The sequence below is a fragment of the Mesocricetus auratus genome, unplaced genomic scaffold (genome assembly GCF_017639785.1).
Source record: "Mesocricetus auratus isolate SY011 unplaced genomic scaffold, BCM_Maur_2.0 Super-Scaffold_100010, whole genome shotgun sequence".
Classification (NCBI taxonomy): Eukaryota; Metazoa; Chordata; class Mammalia; order Rodentia; family Cricetidae; genus Mesocricetus; species Mesocricetus auratus.
In genome coordinates, this window is record NW_024429194.1 from 48,617,657 (window position 1) to 48,635,575 (window position 17,919).

At 40.4% G+C, this 17,919-nt stretch overlaps 1 protein-coding gene across 6 annotated transcripts in view; it reads left to right on the top strand.

Moving 5' to 3' along the window:
* Trak2 (trafficking kinesin protein 2) overlaps nt 1–17,919 on the top strand; it is a 57,759-nt gene that overhangs the window by 2,299 nt on the left and 37,541 nt on the right. The window contains exons 2-4 of one of the 6 annotated variants that reach the window (XM_021227441.2): nt 1,641–1,802; nt 16,045–16,220; nt 16,798–16,989. The exons of 3 other annotated variants lie outside the window; for them this stretch is intronic. The gene's annotated coding sequence lies outside the window, so the exon portion shown is untranslated. The remainder of the gene's footprint in view (nt 1–1,640; nt 1,803–16,044; nt 16,221–16,797; nt 16,990–17,919) is intronic. 2 more of the 6 variants (XM_013113754.3, XM_013113755.3) reach the window with 2 other exon arrangements.

The window sequence follows — 17,919 nt, forward strand, 5'->3', positions numbered from 1 at the left end:
AAATCCATAACCCCTACTTTAGTACTCTGAACAAATTGTACACTCTGTCTGCTAGTTTCATCCCTCATAGAACTGCTCATTAAGACACTAAGAGCTCATTCCAAATTCACCTGGATGTACTTATGTTAAAAAAAAAAAAAGATAGCATTGGATATGTACCACAAAAGTCTTTTCTGGTTCACAGGTCTTATGGATCTATGATTATTATTCTTTACCGTGAATGCTTAACATCCATAGTCACAAAGCAGCGTTATTGTTTACTGTGAATAACTTCCACAGTCAGACAGACTAGGAAAACTTGCCTGTTTGTACTTCACTGCCCAAAATACGTTAAGGCCCACCTAAGGGATGTGAGGTAGTAGCATCGAGTGCATGCTCATTTTTATCTCTTCTGCATCTCAGTTATGTCATCCTGGTTCCCGTCTTTGCTTTCGGTTTGTTATTGGCGTTTTGTTTGGTTTTGTTTTGGAGACACAGTTTCTCTATGTAGCCCTGGCTGTCCTGGAACTCAGAGAGATCATCTGCTGGTCTCTGCCTCATCGAGTGCTGAGATTAAATTTTTAAAATTACATTTATTTATTTATTTGTTGCTGTGCATGTGTGCCTGGGATCGTTCATGCATGAATGCATGTGGAAGTCAGAGGACAACTTGTATGGTTCAGTTTTCTCTTTCTACCATGTGAATCCTGGATCAAACTTGGTTTGTCAGCGTTGGGGATATGCACCTTTATCTCTCAGTCACCTTACTGGCCCTGTACCAGTTTTTGAACTTCATTAAATTATTATATTTAGTTGGAAGGAAACCTGAGACATTGAAGTGATAGTCACATTGAGCATCCAGTCATATCTGTTCAGACCTGCAGTGTTCTTGTAATAGCAATAATAGGAAACTTAGAAATAATACATCGTGCTGCACACCAACTGAATCTTTTACCTAGTTATCATTACCACAATAGCACCATCAGGGTTTTTATTTTTAACAGATAGACACCGAAAGCAGAAGAATAGTAAACATGCCCCAAATCATTTAATTACTGAATGGTAGAAGTGGCTGGCAAACCAGCCACGATCAAACGTTTACTTCAACATCTATGCAGTTAACTGAGTAACAAAGCCATGGCTGAGTCATTTTATTGTAATTCAATTTTTCATTATTACAACTACCTTCTTTAGAATGGAAAGTCGATATTAAGTGATTTTTTTCTACCTTCATGGGGAAACAGTGGAGTCAGGATTTAAACCGATAGATAACTTTTACTTCAAGGTCTGTGTTCTTCCCTCTGCTTCTCATCAAGTTTTTATTAAATGCTTTCTGTAAGTCGCTGTCCTAGCTGATAAGGTTATAACCTTCACTGTTAAGGATGTATCCTGGAGAAGAGAGGGGAGAGTTGTGTTAGTGTATTGAGCAATGTGACAGCTGTGTACAGAGACTGGGCAGGAGGGGAAGGTGTGGGACAGTCTTGGAAAAACTGATGGAAGTTATCTTGGGTAGAGAAAAGGAACTCTAATGGGCTCAATTACATCCTGAGAATTTTTGTGTGGTGCCCCTCCCTAACCTTCATTGCCCCAGAATGTATCTGTATTCTGAGGTGATTAAGTTGAAATGAGACCATAAAAGAGAATCAAATGCCATCTGACAGGTGCACTTACAAGAAAAGAAAAGAAAAAAGAAACAAAAAACAACAACAACAAAAAAACCCACCTGCGTAGCATTTAAATTACCAAGAAGGCCAAGAAGAGAAGCCTTGGGAGAAACCTCCAATACTTTGATTTGGAATTCCAGCCCTTCAAACTAAGAGAAGGTAAATTTGTTATTTAACTTGCCCAATCTTTAGTATTTTGTCCTTGCAGTCCCAGCAAGTAACAAACAGGTGTTGGAGGCAAAAGGGCATGGTGTAAAAAAAAAAAACCTTTGAGATGTGAATGACTGATTTGGGTTTCTGATGAGCTTTGAGGATGAAGCTGGAGATTGGGCATGGAGGATTAGGACGACTTTGTATGAGACCCAAAGAGGTTTAACCAAAGAGATAAAATGGAGGGTTGTGTAGCTGTGGGGAAACGTTACATTCGCTGTTTAGAAAGACACTGGGGAAAAAGAGAAAGAGAAAAAAAATAAAAACACAGAAAGACACTGGGAGGAAAGCTGAGCAGGAAGACCAGTTCAAGCGACTGCTTACATTGGAAATGTAAATTCTGAAAATATAAGGTACACTATTAAAGTCACAGCTGGATGTAGGGGGATGGCTCACTGGATAAAGGCACTGTCACCTTGAATCCCAGGACCTACATGATGGAAGGAGAGAAGTGACTCCCATTGTCTTTTGACATTCACTTGTGCACCATGGCATAGACAAGCACATACATACAAATAAATATAGCACAAATGTGTCTTTAAAAGTCACAGCCAACCCCTAGGCCACATATAAGGTGATTTAGAATTTGCATATACGCATTTTTTACTTAAACTTTGGCTTTATGTTTGATTTCTTCCTTTTTTTTCCCTTTGCCTGTGTAGTGAAGCTTTACATAACTATCACAAAATATTCAGCAGTTTGCTACCCTAAGAAGTGATTTTTTTTAGTTATCTAGTGAGTGTTTTTATAATTTTTATACTCTTGTAAGCCCATCCACTGGCTGCCTATGAAATATGTACTGTTAGTCTCCATGTATACATAAATATACAGAAACATGTTTGTTCAAGCACACACAACTAATGAATAGCCAAATTAAAATTTGGAATTAACTATTCTGTCTTCATTATCTGTGTCCTTAACTTTACCCTGCGCTATTGCCATATACTATTTAATAAAGATCTTTAACTACGTGTGCCAAGAAAGCAGGGAGGAATTGAAATGACTGCATTTGCTGGACAGTTTATCTGAGGAGATGAGGAATAGCTATAAGAAAAACCTTTCAAATGTTGATGTAAAAACAAACCAAAAGAGTGATAGGAGGTAATGAGGATTCTGAGTTGAGGCTCCTGGAAGACTCGATGGGGAAGACATTTGAGCTGGTTAGAATATGGATGTGTAGAATTGAGAGAGGACACCAGGATTTGAAGAAATGCTGTGACTAGTTACAGGGTTGAGGATTTCCTGGTGTTTTTAGAGAGCTAGTTAATGCTGTCCTTTGTTTGGACTGAGTATACTGTCTGGTTGGTGAAGGAAGCAGGAACCAGCTGTGGGAGGTGCTGGGTATTTTTGTAATGTGTGTGAGCATTTTGCTCACAGGCATGACTGCACCATGGGCATGTCTGGCACCCTTGGAAGTTTAAAGGGGGCATTGAGTCCCTTAGGAACAGAGTTACGAACAATTGTGAGCTGCGATATGGGTACTGAGACTCGACCCTGGATCCTCTGAGAGAACAGAAATTTCTCTAGAGAACATCTCTCCATGCCATTTTAAGCCTGAATGAATGAAGCATATGTTGGATGCCATTTTCTTTCATAGCAGGAAGAAGGCCTATCTAGTCCCAGGTCACCAGTTAACCTGTTGTTTTCACCATCTCACAGATCCCTACAGTCCATTCCCCAGCCTAGGCCTTTCTTACAATAATCCGTGTGTAGTGTGCTTAAATTTCCCTCTTGTCTCTCTGGTCTTTCTTTTCCCGAAATTTGTCCTGTATTCTGTCTCTAGCTTGGTTTCTCTGGAATGCCATTTCCTATGAGATCAAGTTAGGACTTCTTAACTTGAAATAGTCAGATCTAAATCTCCACTTTGCTGATAATCCCTCCCCATTGTATTAGTAGCTAATATGTTTTGGGACCTCTGTTTTTTCCCCCCTTTTCTGTTGGATTCAATTTTTCTTGTTTACTTTGTCTTATAGTAGTGGTTCTCAACCTGTGGGTCTTGGCCCCTTTGGCAAACCTTTGTCTCCAAAAATATTTACATCACGATTCATAACTAGCAAAATTACAGCTATGAAGCAGCAACAAGATAATTTTATGGTTGGGGTCGCCACAACATGAGGAACTATATTAAAGGGTCTTAGCATTAGGAAGGTTGAGAACCACTGTCTTAGTCTCAGTCAAATCTTTGATACTTAAGAAACCCACTAAAAATCTGAGTGTAAAGATGGACACTTTAGCTAGAAATGACCTCCCTCCTCTGATATCTATCTATAGGGTAGGGACATGGTAATGCCCATTAAATATAAATCACCTTGTTTTCTTCCATTTCTTAGGTCATTACATTTTAGATCTAATCTAGACCATGAGCTCATTAGCCCTTCCCTTGCTAGAGCTCAGATTTCTTAGCTCTTTAATCTCCTTTTTGCTGAGACTGTTGTATACTATAGTGTAGCTATCTTTTAGTGTATCTATTTTTAATACATTTAGTTGAGTTCAAGAAGCTTTTATTGGAAAGTGTTGGGTGTATAACTACTATTGACTAGTTTCTGTTGTTGTTGCTTTTTTCCCCCTTATTTATTTTTTTTTTTTGAGACAAGGTTTCTCTGGATAGCCCAAGCTGTCTTGGAACTTCCTCTGTAGTCCAGGTTAGCCTCAGACTCACTGAGATCCTCCTGCCTTTGCCTCCCAAGTGCTGGGATTAAAAGTATGCACCACCACTGCCGGCTTTACTAGTTCTTAATAGAATTATTTTTGAAATTATTTTATAATTAACCTCTTATTATGTAACATGCCAACTTTGTTCCTAGCCTTACTGCTGACACACAGAACCTTGAGGATGTCCTGTTCAATCTCCCAGAATTGCAGGTATTCATGCTAGAAATGGAGCATGCAGAATCTTCAGTGTTACAGAAGTAGAACTAGTTCATTTTGTAAAGATCACTGAGGTCTTGAAGCTCATCTGTATTTATCTGCTTATGTTTGCCAGATGTTGAGTTCTTTTTGTTTAGAAAGCTTTTTGAAGATTCAGATAAAAAGGAAGAAATTTTGTTTTTTAACTCATAATTTAAGAGTTGATGAATTATGAAGTCTGTGGGGAAAGAATTTGCCCAACAATTGCGTTACAAAGCAATGAGTTTCATTATGACATTTTCATTCATACACACATGTATATATCTGTGTGTGTGTGCATATATATGACTAAACCTGTATGTATATACACATATGACTAAACCCTGTTTCTTTTGTCCCCTCCTTGCTGGTCCCTTCCCCCCTGTAAGTGGTTTCCCTTCTGCTTTCATGTCATATACATTCTGTTGCCCTCTCCCCCTCCTTAAGAAAGAATTTATTTGGTCTTATAGTTCCAGAGGGACAGAGTCCTTTGGAGGGGGGGGAGAATGCCCAGGGTGCAGAGATGGGGGGTGAGGGTACAGGGGAAGGATAGAGGAAGAGCAGAGAAGAAACCGGAAGTGGAATGAAGCTGTAAGACCTCAAAGACCACCTCTTCCTAGTGACATATTTCCCCTAAAGTTTCCAGAGCCTCCCCAATAGCACCACAACCTGGGGATTGAGGAGGACATTTTTCACCCAGACCACCAAGGTAATTGAGTGGGAAGTCTGAGAATAAGCATGGGTGGCTGTAGATCACCAGAAGGCCAAGGAAGGGCTCAGTGCTGAACTACAAATGATGCCGCAACTAAACCGGGCGTTGGTGGCACACGCCTTTAATCCCAGCACTCGGGAGGCAGAGGCAGGCGGATCTCTGTGAGTTCGAGGCTGGGCTAGACCGACAGCCTCGAAAACAATACAGAGAAACCCTGTCTTGTAAAACCCCCCAAAAAGAAAAGAAAAAAAAAGAAACGATGCCGCAACTAAGGAGGTGTGATTCGACTGGTTACCAGAGGGGATGGTGGAAAAGGAGAGCTGTTTCTGGAGGGATCCGGTTGTGCCAGAATGGAGGTATGGATGAGAGGTGAGGGACAGAAAATGAGCTGGGAGGTGGTGGCGCATGTCTTTAATTCCATCACTGAGGTAGGCGGATCCCTGTGAGTTCGAGACCAGCCTGGTCTACAGACAGCACAGCCTCCAAAGACACAGAGAAACCCTGTCTGGAAAAGAAAGAAAGAAAGAAACAAACAAACAAAAGGAAATTAGAATAAGCAAATACTCTCTAAGAAGCCTTGGCAAGCCTCCAGAGAGGTGGGGAATTCCAAAGCCCTGAGGAAGGGAGGTGTTTTTTACTCTTTTGTAGTTTCAAAAATAGAAGATTTTGACTGAGCATGACAATCACAAGTTGGAAGCTAGCCTGAACTACATCTGAAGTTCCAGGCCAACTTGAACTACAAAGTGAGACCCTGACCACAAAAGTCATAAAGAAGGTTTAGAGCATGTTGCTGAAACAAGGAAGATGGTAAAATTCGTAGGCAGAGGTACAAGGCAGGAGTGGGTGGCTAAGTGACTTACATGATTGTAATGATATATGTGCACATGTAGCTTTTACTTTGTTGTTTAAGACAAGTTTGCTATACAGCTCAGGCTGCCATCAGTTTTGGGGTCCTCCTGCATTAACCTTCCATGAGGGATTTTAGGAATCTGTGACCATTCCTTGCTCCAGTTCCTCCTTTCAGGGATTATTGATTTTTACCCCAATCAAATGTGCATATGAGGGAAAGGAAGCTGTAGGACCTGGGCATTTATTGTTGTGGAAGATGAGGGAGTTGCTGAGGATAATGGGGTGGGGTGAGAAAGAGGTGATGTGCAGTAGTCCCCAAAGAGAAAGGACACTGAAGCCTGTGATGTGATGCCTATGCTTGGTGACTAGATTTACAGTAACCTCATGCCAGGTGGTTTTGTGACACTTCTGGAGAATTTAACTGTTTTATATTTAAAATGTAGTCAATTTCAAAACTAGACTATTCAAAGATTCATCTCTTATTTTAAGTGAATGGTGTTTGGGGTCCCAGCTCCAAAGCTCTGCTCTCGTGTCATATATAGGGCTGTGGAGCTGGTTATTCAGGCCAGTGCTATAAATCAAAACAAAGGGAAGCTTGTCAGTTAAGAAAGAGCACACTGTCTGGTAGAAGAGGGGAGGAGCCTAGAAACCAGCAAAGATGTGTCTGAGAGATGGGATTGCTGTTCCTAAAGCATAGATTTAACAACTGGGGGGAGGCGGGAATCAAAGCTTATTATCCTACTAAGTTACCCAATTTGATTTTGCTTTCTCTTTTAGTCACAAAATTAAAAGGCTACAAGTGAGGCTTATATTAGCAGCTGTGAGTTTTTAAAGCTGATTATTTCTTGATGTGGGACTTGTTTGAAATGCTTTGTCTATCAGCTGCACGTGCTAGTAGCAATAAGCCAAAATCAGCCTTTTATTTTTTTCCATTTACTACAAGAAAAGTAGGTACTTATTACTCACTATAAGTACTATAAAAGTGGGTACTGTTATTACTATAAAAATGATAGGTCATTCAACACCAAACCCTTCTATGTGACATTGGAGCGTTTAACAAGTCTCACTGTGCAGCCCAGGCTCTGGTCTCAGCTTCCCAGACTGAGATTATAGGTTCAAAGGAGATCCCAGCATTTGGAGTGATACACCTTTAATCCCAGCACTAAGGAGGTGGAGATAGGAAAGGGTATGGCTGGGTGGGAAGGGGAATTTAGACAGAAACCCATACAGTCTGAGGAGCATGGCAATCTAGGCAGTCAATCTGAACATTCAGCCTGAGGATTCCTAGAAACAAGATGGCCCAGTTGGTCTGAGGATTCGGTAGAGGTAAGAATTCTCCCTAGTGACTGGCTCCTTTGCTACTCTGGTCTTTCAGCATCTGACTCCAGGTTTTTAGAATTCATGCTACATTGATCTTAGCTTAAGTTTGCTTTGTAAGGCAATTCATTTCATTGGTATTGGATTAAAATTTTATCGGTAATCAATAGTAGTCAGTAATCAATTAAATCAGTAATTAATCAAGAGTTTGTTAAACTCTTCTATAGCTTACTTAGTTGTTTTGTTTTTTGAGACAAGATCTCTCTATGAAGTCTTGACTGTCCTAGACTCACTGTGCAGACTAGGCTGCCTTTGAACTCACAGACAGCTGCTTGCCTCTGCCTCTAGAGTACCAGAATTAAAGACCTGTGCTACCACATTGGACTAGTTTACTTACTTTCAGTCAGTAGTCCAGTAGGCTTGTATTGCCATCTCTTTATGAGTCAATTGCCGTTAGGTTTGGGTCATGCAAATAGATACCTCAAAGAGCTCTGAGTGCCTTGAGGGAAAGACAGCAAATGAGCTCATTGTCTTCTGGGATAATTTAGTCTGCAGACTAGGAGTCTCTATAAACACTAAAATCACAATGAGCAAAGTTAAACTTCTCAACCTTTCTTTCCATGTTCATAATGCACTCCTGGTCTTTATATTGATTAACAGGAAAGCCATTAGGAAGAAGGAAGGAGGACCCCCAATCTCCTTGGGAGGCAGTAAAGAAAGAGCAGGGTTCATAGGCAGCCTAGGAGAAAGAACAGCAGGTGAGAAGAGCACTTGGCAACAGTGCCAAAGGAAGAGAAGAGTGCCAACCAAATCCCTGGTGCTGGAAGGATAAGAAACAGGCACTTGCGAAAGTGCCAGGTGTAGGAAAAAGGTCCTAAGGTTGGGTCTCAGACACCTGTGGTTCTCTGATAACTTGGTTACCTTGTTTCTTATCCCAACATTGGGCTCGAAAGGGGAGGGCATGCTGGCACCTCACAAGGAATGAAGAAACGAGATTAGAAGTGAATTTTTTAATCTAAAAATAAATAAATACAAAGCAATTTGGATGTTTAGCATAGAATGAAAGAAGTCTTTGAAAGCCTGTCCTGGAGGACTTCACACTGCATCATTGTGTATACACACATTGCATATATAGTAATTGCTGTTTACAGTAGAAACGTAAGTCATCAAAGGCCAATTTCCCCTCCCTTAGTCATTTTGTTTAGCCTTTCCTTACTGATGTGTCTTAACTTTAAATTGAAATTATCTTATCACCTATGCTATTATTATTATTATTATTGGTGTGAGTTGGGGGAGCATGTGTGGAGGTCAGAGAACAAATTGCAGGAGTTTGTTCTCCTTTTACCATGTGGGTTCCAGGAATCAAGCTCAAGTTGTCAGGCTTGGCAACAAGCACCTTTACCCATTGAACCGTATCACTGGCCCCAAATAACTCTTTAATTTGTGTGTGTGTGTGTACAAACTGAGGATTTGCTTTTTCTTTTTCTTTTATTTTCTTTTTTTTTTTTTTTTTTTTTTTTTGGTTTTACGAGACAGGGTTTCTCTGTATTGTTTTGGAGGCTGTCAGTCCAGCCCGGTCTTGAACTCACAGAGATCCGCTTGCCTCTGCCTCCCGAGTGCTGGGACTAAAGGCGTGCACCACCACCGCCCGGCTGTTTGTTTTTTCTTTCTTCTTTTTTATTCAGGAATCATTGTATGTTTTTTAAAAGTGGGGAGATTGTTTTACAGTTCTCTGAAACCCTTTCAAATGACATATGCTTTTTGTCCCTCTTTCCCCCACTACTCCAGTCACTTGTCAGACTTCTGAGGTTAGAGGTATCAACTGTAGAAAAATAGGCTTGACTTTGATTCTTGACTCTTACTACTTCAGTGTGGTAAGCGACTGTTAAGCCTTGTCTATAAAATGGTGACAGTAATACCCACATCATGGGGTGACTGTGAAGATGAAAGGGATTGTGGGTAAAGAACTTTGAAGTCAGTCTACACTAGGACTTTTATTAGGAAAGCCAGTTTGAAACAAATATGAATATAGTTTTTCACTGAAACTGGGGAAGTTCTTACACCATTATTATTAATTATTTATGCTAGAAACCCATCTTAGAAAACTTGTGATTGTGGTTTTGTTTGGCATATTCTTTAGGAAAATCTCAAATTTAACCAGAATCTTTGAGGTTATGTCTTCAGTGTTAAGGGCTATTGTTGCTCGGAAGTCTTTCCCTTTCTCCAGCTATGTGGGTCTGGATATTACAGTGGCCTCCGTGTGCTCGTTTCCAAGTCTGAAGGAAGTGTCACAATAACCAGAATGATAGGCAGGCTTGCGAAGTTGATTACATTATCTGTTCCCCATACTTTGCATATGTTCTTTATAGGAATATCTGCCTGAGAACCCAAATTGCCACAAGTCTAAAGACTGAGCACATTGAAGGCATAGGAGTAGGAAACAAAGAGAATGGGTGAGCAAAGAGTGGAGTATAGCAAACTATTATTGGAGGGGAAGGTGTGAACTAAGATAGTAGCAATGGGATTGGAGAGTAAGTTCATGAGAACTGGAGACCAGGTGGGAAGCAGAGAAGAGGGGAACATGACTAAGTCTGGGGCTCTGTGGTATGGTTGAGCTTGAGATATGTGGATGATTCTTATAAAGTGAAGCAGCTAATCAACTAAAATAGTAATAATAAAGCAGGGATTGTGAGAGATTGGAGAAAAGTTGAGTTTAGATTGTGGAGGTTTTATGGTACCCATATATACTGATAATGACATTTCCAATTTAAAGTTAGGAAATGCCAGTTTGAACTAAAGATAGAAACTTAAGGTGTGACTATCTTGGAGTTGGAAATGAAGGACTTGAGAGTTATGTGGCTTCTGGGGTGAGAAAGAAGGCTCAGGAGAAAGTCTTGAAAATGTGGGGTTACTGGCTGTTACAGGCAGATGGAGAAAGACTGAATTTCCTCAGTCCCCCAAATGGTTTCCTGAGTTATCAGTAGCCGTAGCTCAAAAAGTTACCTACTCTTCGTTCCATGAATTTTCTAGATAAACAAAAATCATCCATTACATAAAAATTTTCACTTAAAAAAGTAACCTTGGGGACTGGAGAGGTGGCTCTCAGTTAAGAACAGTTGTTCTTGCAGAGGACCCAGGTTCCATTCCCAGCATCTACATAGTGACTCACATCAGTCTATATATCCTCTTCTGAGTTCCATGGGTAACAGGCATGCATGAGGTACACATCTCATCTGCATAAAAATAAATCTTTAAAAAATAATGTGTTGAAATCCTGGGGATGCTGTGACAACTGGTTTTGAAAACGGAAGCTTAGGTCTGTGACAGATATAATTGAAAATCCTTTTGTGTGCTTACATGTCTTAGATACGCAGATAATTCCAGAGTTACATATGCTACAAACTATGTTTGTAATAAACGGTCCTCCATCCTGACCGTATTTCTATTGTTGATGAGCATGGCCTGCTTTGTTTGAAGAGAACTACATACATGGTGCCTTTAGTTTTGCTTTTGGCACCTGATGTAACTTCTGCTTCTGAAAGCTCTAAGTTTTACAATTTTTTAACAACTGAAAGATTTATGATGATTTTAATACCAAAAGCAAATTATTTTATTGTTAGGGATCATATGAAGAATATAAGAACATACATTTTCTTCTTGCTATTAGTTTTAGAAGTTTGATTTTCCTTACTGCTGTATTGAAAATGCTGTGATTTCAAGGGTCTTAATTGTTTGAAGAGCAGGTTTCGCAGTAATAGTCTTTAGTCTGACAGCACAGTTGCATCTGTTTAGTTGGTTCTCAATACTCTGTGCTATTAGAAATGCAACTGCCAACCTCTTGATTAATCTGGTATCTTAATTTTGCCACTCAGCATGGAAAGTGCTTTCTGTCTTGTTGGGATGGGTTTGTTTCATTTCAGAAGTACAGCCGTGTGACAGTATCTGTAGAACTGTTTATATAAAATGCCTCTGCTCCAGATGTTTTCTCTGGTTTGGATGAGATGAACAGGAAATCCACAAACATGTTATACGACTTCCTCCATGTTGCCCATATTTTAAAGACCTCTATTCATTGTTTCCCTGTTTGATCTGTCACCATATTTAAACAGACGTACATTTGTTTGTTTAAAAAAGATTTTGAAGTAACTAATGACTTTATAAATATCCTTGGTTTTAAAATTTTGACAGTAAATAAGTATGAGCCAATATTTTAATGTCTATGACTCACATGCCAGCAGAATGTCTAGAGCAGTGGTTCTCAACCTTCCTAGTGCTGTGACTCTTTAACACAGTTTGTTCCTCATGCTATGGGAACCCCCTACCATAAAATTATTTCATTGTTACTTCATAAATGCAATTTTTCTACTATTATGAATCATAACATAAATATCTGATATGCAATCCCTGTGAAAAGGTTATTCAACCCTAAATGAGGTCACAACCCACAGATTGAGAACCACTGGTCTAGACCCTCCAAGACTGAACGGATGACCAAAACCCTCCTACAACCTCTTCAAAGTCTGGATATTCCCATGGCCCCCGGGCTGCTGCCATCTCCTAGAGGCTGTACCCTCTCCTCAGGAAAAAGAAAAGCCTGTTGCTCTCCTACACTCCTGCAAAACAGCTTAACCTCCTTTGACCTTCCACCTTGAGTGACTTTTCCACATAGTCCCTGGAGGCTGGACTTCAGCCCAGTCTTGGCCCACTTGCTTACTAAGTATTTTCCCCAACTTCTTCCTAAGAGACACACTACTACCAGCTGTCTAGCTGTGGCCAGCGTGGACTTCACTCAGTAAGATTTGATAATAACAATGCTTTTAGTAGCACACACTTTCTTCAGCTATCCAACTTTCAACTATTTAAACAATGCATACTAAACTTGTAGGATCAGCAGACATGACAGTAAAAGTAAGTGGACAGACTCAGTGTAGACATTTTCAGGAGTGTGGTTGGTTACCTAGTAAATGCTCTAGTACAAGATGGTAAAACTGTAAGCACGGTGCATGATTTTTTTTTTTTTTTTGGTTTTTACGAGACAGGGTTTCTCTGTATTGTTTCAGAGGCTATCGGTCCAGCCTGGCCTCGAATGCACAAAGATCCGCCTGCCTCTGCCTCCCGAGTGCTGGGATTAAAGGCGTGCGCCACCACCGCCCGGCAGCACGGTGCATGATTAAGTGAACTCCCCTATCTCATCAGCCACAAGCCACAAGGAAATATGACATGTACATGTTCCCGTATGTATTTTTGCTTCTTGTCATAAATATAATATGTGCATCTAAAAAATTCAGACAATATACAAAGACTCAAATGAAAATTAGGCATGATTTTTCACTATCCTTCAAAGATATAATGGTTAGCTGTTATGAAGCATTTGTCTTTTTTCCATGTTAACATATTAGCCACCTGACCATTGTATTCATAACTATCCAGTATTTAGAATATACAATTATATAACCACCAGTTATTTCCATTTATGATTTCCAACAGGTAATTAATCCACTTTAAAAATCAAGAATCCACCCAGTGGTGGTGCACACCTTTAATTCTAGCACTTAGGAGAGACAGAGGCAGGCATGTCTCTGTGAGTTCGAGGCCAGCCTGGTCTATAGAGTGAGTTCCAGGACAATCAGGGCTACACAGAGAAACACTGCCTTAATTGAAATAAATAAAAAAACAACCCTCTAGAATCTGTAACAAGACTCAGCGAACACTTTCTGTAAGGAATCAGATACTGAATGTTTTAGTGAAGCCACATACTGTTTGTTGCACGAGATTGTTGTTCTCAATTCCTTAAAAGATGTAGAAACCATTCTTCACTTATAGGATCAGCTAACTATGGCTCCCCAGCTCCAGCTGGCTGCCTTCTGATCTAGAATCACAGCCATGGCGTTTTTTGTACACAGAGTGGATGGCCACAAAGACACCAAACCCACACAACACACGCAAGCACACTGAAAAGGCCAAGCTTTTATAACTGCTTTCTCTTCTCGACAGGAATTTCATTTGGTGCTTGATGTCTCAGAGTGACGGTATCAAAGGATGGAGGATTTATAGTAAAATGCTTAAAAGAGCCGGATGTGGTGGCACATGCCTATGATTCCAGTGCTCAGGAGACAGAGGCGAGAGGCTGGGAAGGCCTTGGAGGGAGATGCTAAACCGGACTTGCCTGCTATTTATATTTCTTTAGTTTCGTGCCTTTCTTAGAGCCGTTTGTTTACATTACAAAACATCATGGCTTTTTTGAGAAATGGCCAGGAACTGTGCCCACATAGTTGCATCTCTAAGCTTGCTTGTGCTACTATAATCAGAGCATCCAACATATGTTGCTGTGTCCAGGAACAAGTTTAGCCTTTAGGATTAGAAGGATGTAACAATAATTAAATAATTTAATATATTTTAATAATAATTTTAGTATTTCTTTTTTAACCCTATACCTTCAAAGTTTCATATTCCTCACATCAAAGGTAAATATTTTGATATATTTACAAACACTAAGTATGCAAATGAAATATGGAAAATATTTCATTTGTATAATTGGAATTGATTATTGCTTTTTTCACGTAGCATTGGATTCTGGTGCCCACAGCGTGTCTCTACCACATTTTACCAGCACCTTGAAAGAAATAGGCCATCGCCTTTCCACCACGAATGGTGCTACAGGAAACAATACCAGCCATGTGTCTTCCCAGCTGGCATCACTTCCTTTGGGGTAGAAGCAGAAGTTCTTGGTCTGGGGGAACCAGTTCACTTCTGATAGTCAGATGGCTGCACCAGTCTGGCTTCTGCTGTGAGCTTTTACTGGAAAGAATTTTTGTATAAGAAGCTCTTTTCGAGCAGTAGTTACAGAGGCATGTTGTTTTTCTTAGCGCTCCTGCATCATGGCTAGGTGGCAGCCCCAGAGAACACATAGCATGTCGTTGTGAGATGGGGTCTGCCTTCTGGAAGTGCTCTTAGCAAGGCAGAAAGGTGGAAGCTGGTCTGAATTACACATCGTCTAAATCTTTGCCAGATGACCAGGTACCATAAATGGTCTCTGCAATTTATATTTCCACCTCTCTGAGTGCTTAAGCTTACACTATATTTAAAATGTAAATAATGCTTATTGGACCAAGAGATGACTTTAGTGGGTAAGTGAACCTTGTGACCTGAGTTGGACCCCCCAGAACTCATGGTGAAAGGAGAAAACCAGCTCTAGTTGCCCTTTGACTTTACATGTACACCCCCTCACACACACAAATAATAATCTAACAAATTAAATAGATAGTGCTCACTGTGTATTAAATACCATTATATGTTTTACAAGTATCAGCTTATTATTTGATGCACATAACAATCCCATAAGATGTAAAATACCATTTCTATATTGAGGTGGTTAAAACACAGAAAGATTAAATTAACAAATATAGTTATTTTTCAGTTTCCATTCCTTACAGATTAAGGAATATGAAGAACTGGTGAAAAGTCAGTAAAAGTGAGTTATGTAGTATGGATTATTTCATAGTCCCTCACAAATAAAGGAGTGATATTTAATGTTTCTAACTTTCAACTTGGAATACCAGTATATTCATGTATTAACATGCTTAGCTTTTACAGTACTAAGAAGTTGTACTATAAAAAATAAAATCCTGCCAGTTGGTGGTAGCATATGCCTTTAATCCCAGCACTTGGGAGGCAGAGGCAGGTGTATCTCTGTGAGTTCCAGGCCTGCCTGGTCTACAGAGTGAATTCCAAAACAGCCAGGGCTACACAGAGAAACCCTGTCTTGAAAAACAAAAAGAAAAGAAAATCCAAAAGTAGTAATAATCTCCATTAAATGCTATGTTTGATACTCAGCACACCTGGAATGTGAATTTTCAAGATGGATAAAATATGTTTAAGAATTATAAAAATCTTTTAAATGTTTATTATAAAACTGTACTTTCCTGGCTTCTTCCATAATAGGTGACATGCATGATTTAGCATTTTCCTCATAATGGGGTCATATTTTGATAATTCTTACTGATTTAGATGAGGATATAGCTGTGAAACATGGTACAGAACAGCTTCCAGTAAAGACCACGCTTTGCTTTCTTGAAAAAAAGTTCATAATAGCCCTTTGCTCTGGGCTTTTTTTTCTTCCTCAATTCAGATAAAAGATGAATGTAGAAAGTAGAGCCAAGGCTGTGTAATGTGTCCCTTTTCTGTGAAAGTGATCAGCTCACAGTGGTACCTCACCTACAAAGCCTTCTTCATGACTGCTTTGTAGACCTTTCAACTCTATCCAGGCAGAGTCATTTGAAGGTCTTGAATCACAGATACTTATCAGCAGTCTCCTATTTTCTTCTCTTTCCATTTGTCAAACAAAACACAGAAACAGTATCCATTGTACTTTAGCAGTTGGAGCTGACAACTTGAAAACTACAAATAATGCACATGTTTTTCACTCAGGAGATACTAGGCCGGATTTCCCCAAGACGTCAGTGTGTGCCAAGCAAGCGTTACAAGTCGCAGAGGACAGGACAGCAAGCCTTGCTCTTGCATTGTGGATTAACTTTCTTGCAAGTCTCCTGAAGCACAGACTCTCCTTCAAACTCAGACCTGGGCTTCTGGATGTAGAGTGCTTGGTGGGTGTGTATGAAAGAAAGCCTGAGTACTGAGTGAGTAAATTAGGTGTGGTGGCACACACCTGTCATTCCCATCATTCAAGAAGTGAGGCAGAGGATCAGAAATCCCAGGTCATCCTCAGCTATGCAGCAAGTTTGAAGCCAGCCTGAGCTCCATGACACCATGTTTCAAAAAGTGTAAAAGTATTACTTTTGCCTTAAAAGCAGTGTTGGTAACTATTTGTGGATTCAAATTAGGAATAGCAAACAAAATTAAATATCATTTCACATACTACGACTACATAATAGAGATGGTAACGAAGGACAGTTCTGCAGTTATGAAAAAAGAGGCCTCTGCCATTAATGATCAGGAAGAGGTAAAGAAACATGATGTGCTGATCTGAAGTGGCTTGGGCCGAGGACCAGTGTTAACGAGAATGCTTCCTTAGAGGTTAATTTTAAGAGTTTCAGGTAAAGTTTAAGAGCGTAAAGGCTAAGGGCATGCAGTGGATGGTAGAGGACTTCAGTCTCTACCCCGGGTGGCGCCCTGGGCTCAATCAAGAGTGTTCTTATCTGGTGTGCATTCCTTCCTTGCCAGAGGTTACCTCCCTTCTGTTGGTGGAGATTGTGGCAGGGAGGGGTACCTGCCTCTCCGGTGTTGACATCGGCAGACAAACAAGCCCAGAATATGTCGTGCAGGAGAAAATGTTGGCCCCAGAAGCCTAAATCTTACTTATGGTTTGGATGCCTACCTGGTGGATTTAACTGCCTGTTGGGATTCAGTGTGTCAGTAAGTAAAAGCTGCCTGCATGTTCTGAAAACACTACTGGTCATTAAATTGAGTGGCAGTTATGAAACAAAGAAGCATGGAGAGATGCTGCTAGAGAAGCCGTGCTGGATGTAGCCCATCCGTGGCTGCCTCGCTGCTAGACTAGACAGTGTGTGTGGTGTCCGCCTTCAGGATGCGTGCTGCTGCCTCGCTGCTAGACTAGACAGTGTGTGTGGTGTCCACCTTCAGGATGCGCGCTGCTCACTGGCCTCCCTAGATTTTGGTGGTGACTGCCCCATGCCTTTTCATTCAGCTCTTAGCACTACAGCCATGACAGTCCCAATGTAGGACACTACCTAAATTTTTTAGTAAATTTTGTCTAAGGGGTGGCCATATATGTTAGAATCAGTTAGTCTTGGTAAAAAGTTAGTTATTTCATGTAGTAATATGATAAATTCATTTCACTTTTAAAAGTACAAGCTTATCTGTGGTCTGGCGTAGTTTGCCGCTGCCTGGGGAGCTGCTGCACAGTGCTGATTGGCATTGTTCCCAGCAGCCGACATGTGCTTCAAATTAATCCCCAAAGTGCTGCTTGTAAAATGAACTTTTGAGAGGCATTTTCAATGTAAGTGTGTCATTAAGTCTGCATTTACTGTAATTCCAGGCTCTGCACTCCATAGCATGGGTTTCCTTCCCTGAGTATCTAGTCTTTTCCATGGACTCTTGTCCAGAGCACCCTGCTTTAAGGAAGTAGCCATGCTTTTTAGGCACAGAGCTTATACTTGCGTTCACTGTTGGCCAGGGAGTCCCACGGCTGAGCTAAACCTTCAGTTGTATTGTCTGCCAGCAATGAATGTAACAGTGACAAGTTCCAGAGGCTCTTTTGAAGTCTCATTCTTATTTAAATAAGGTAGTTGGTTATTTTACTTGATTTTCTCTTAAATGTGCATG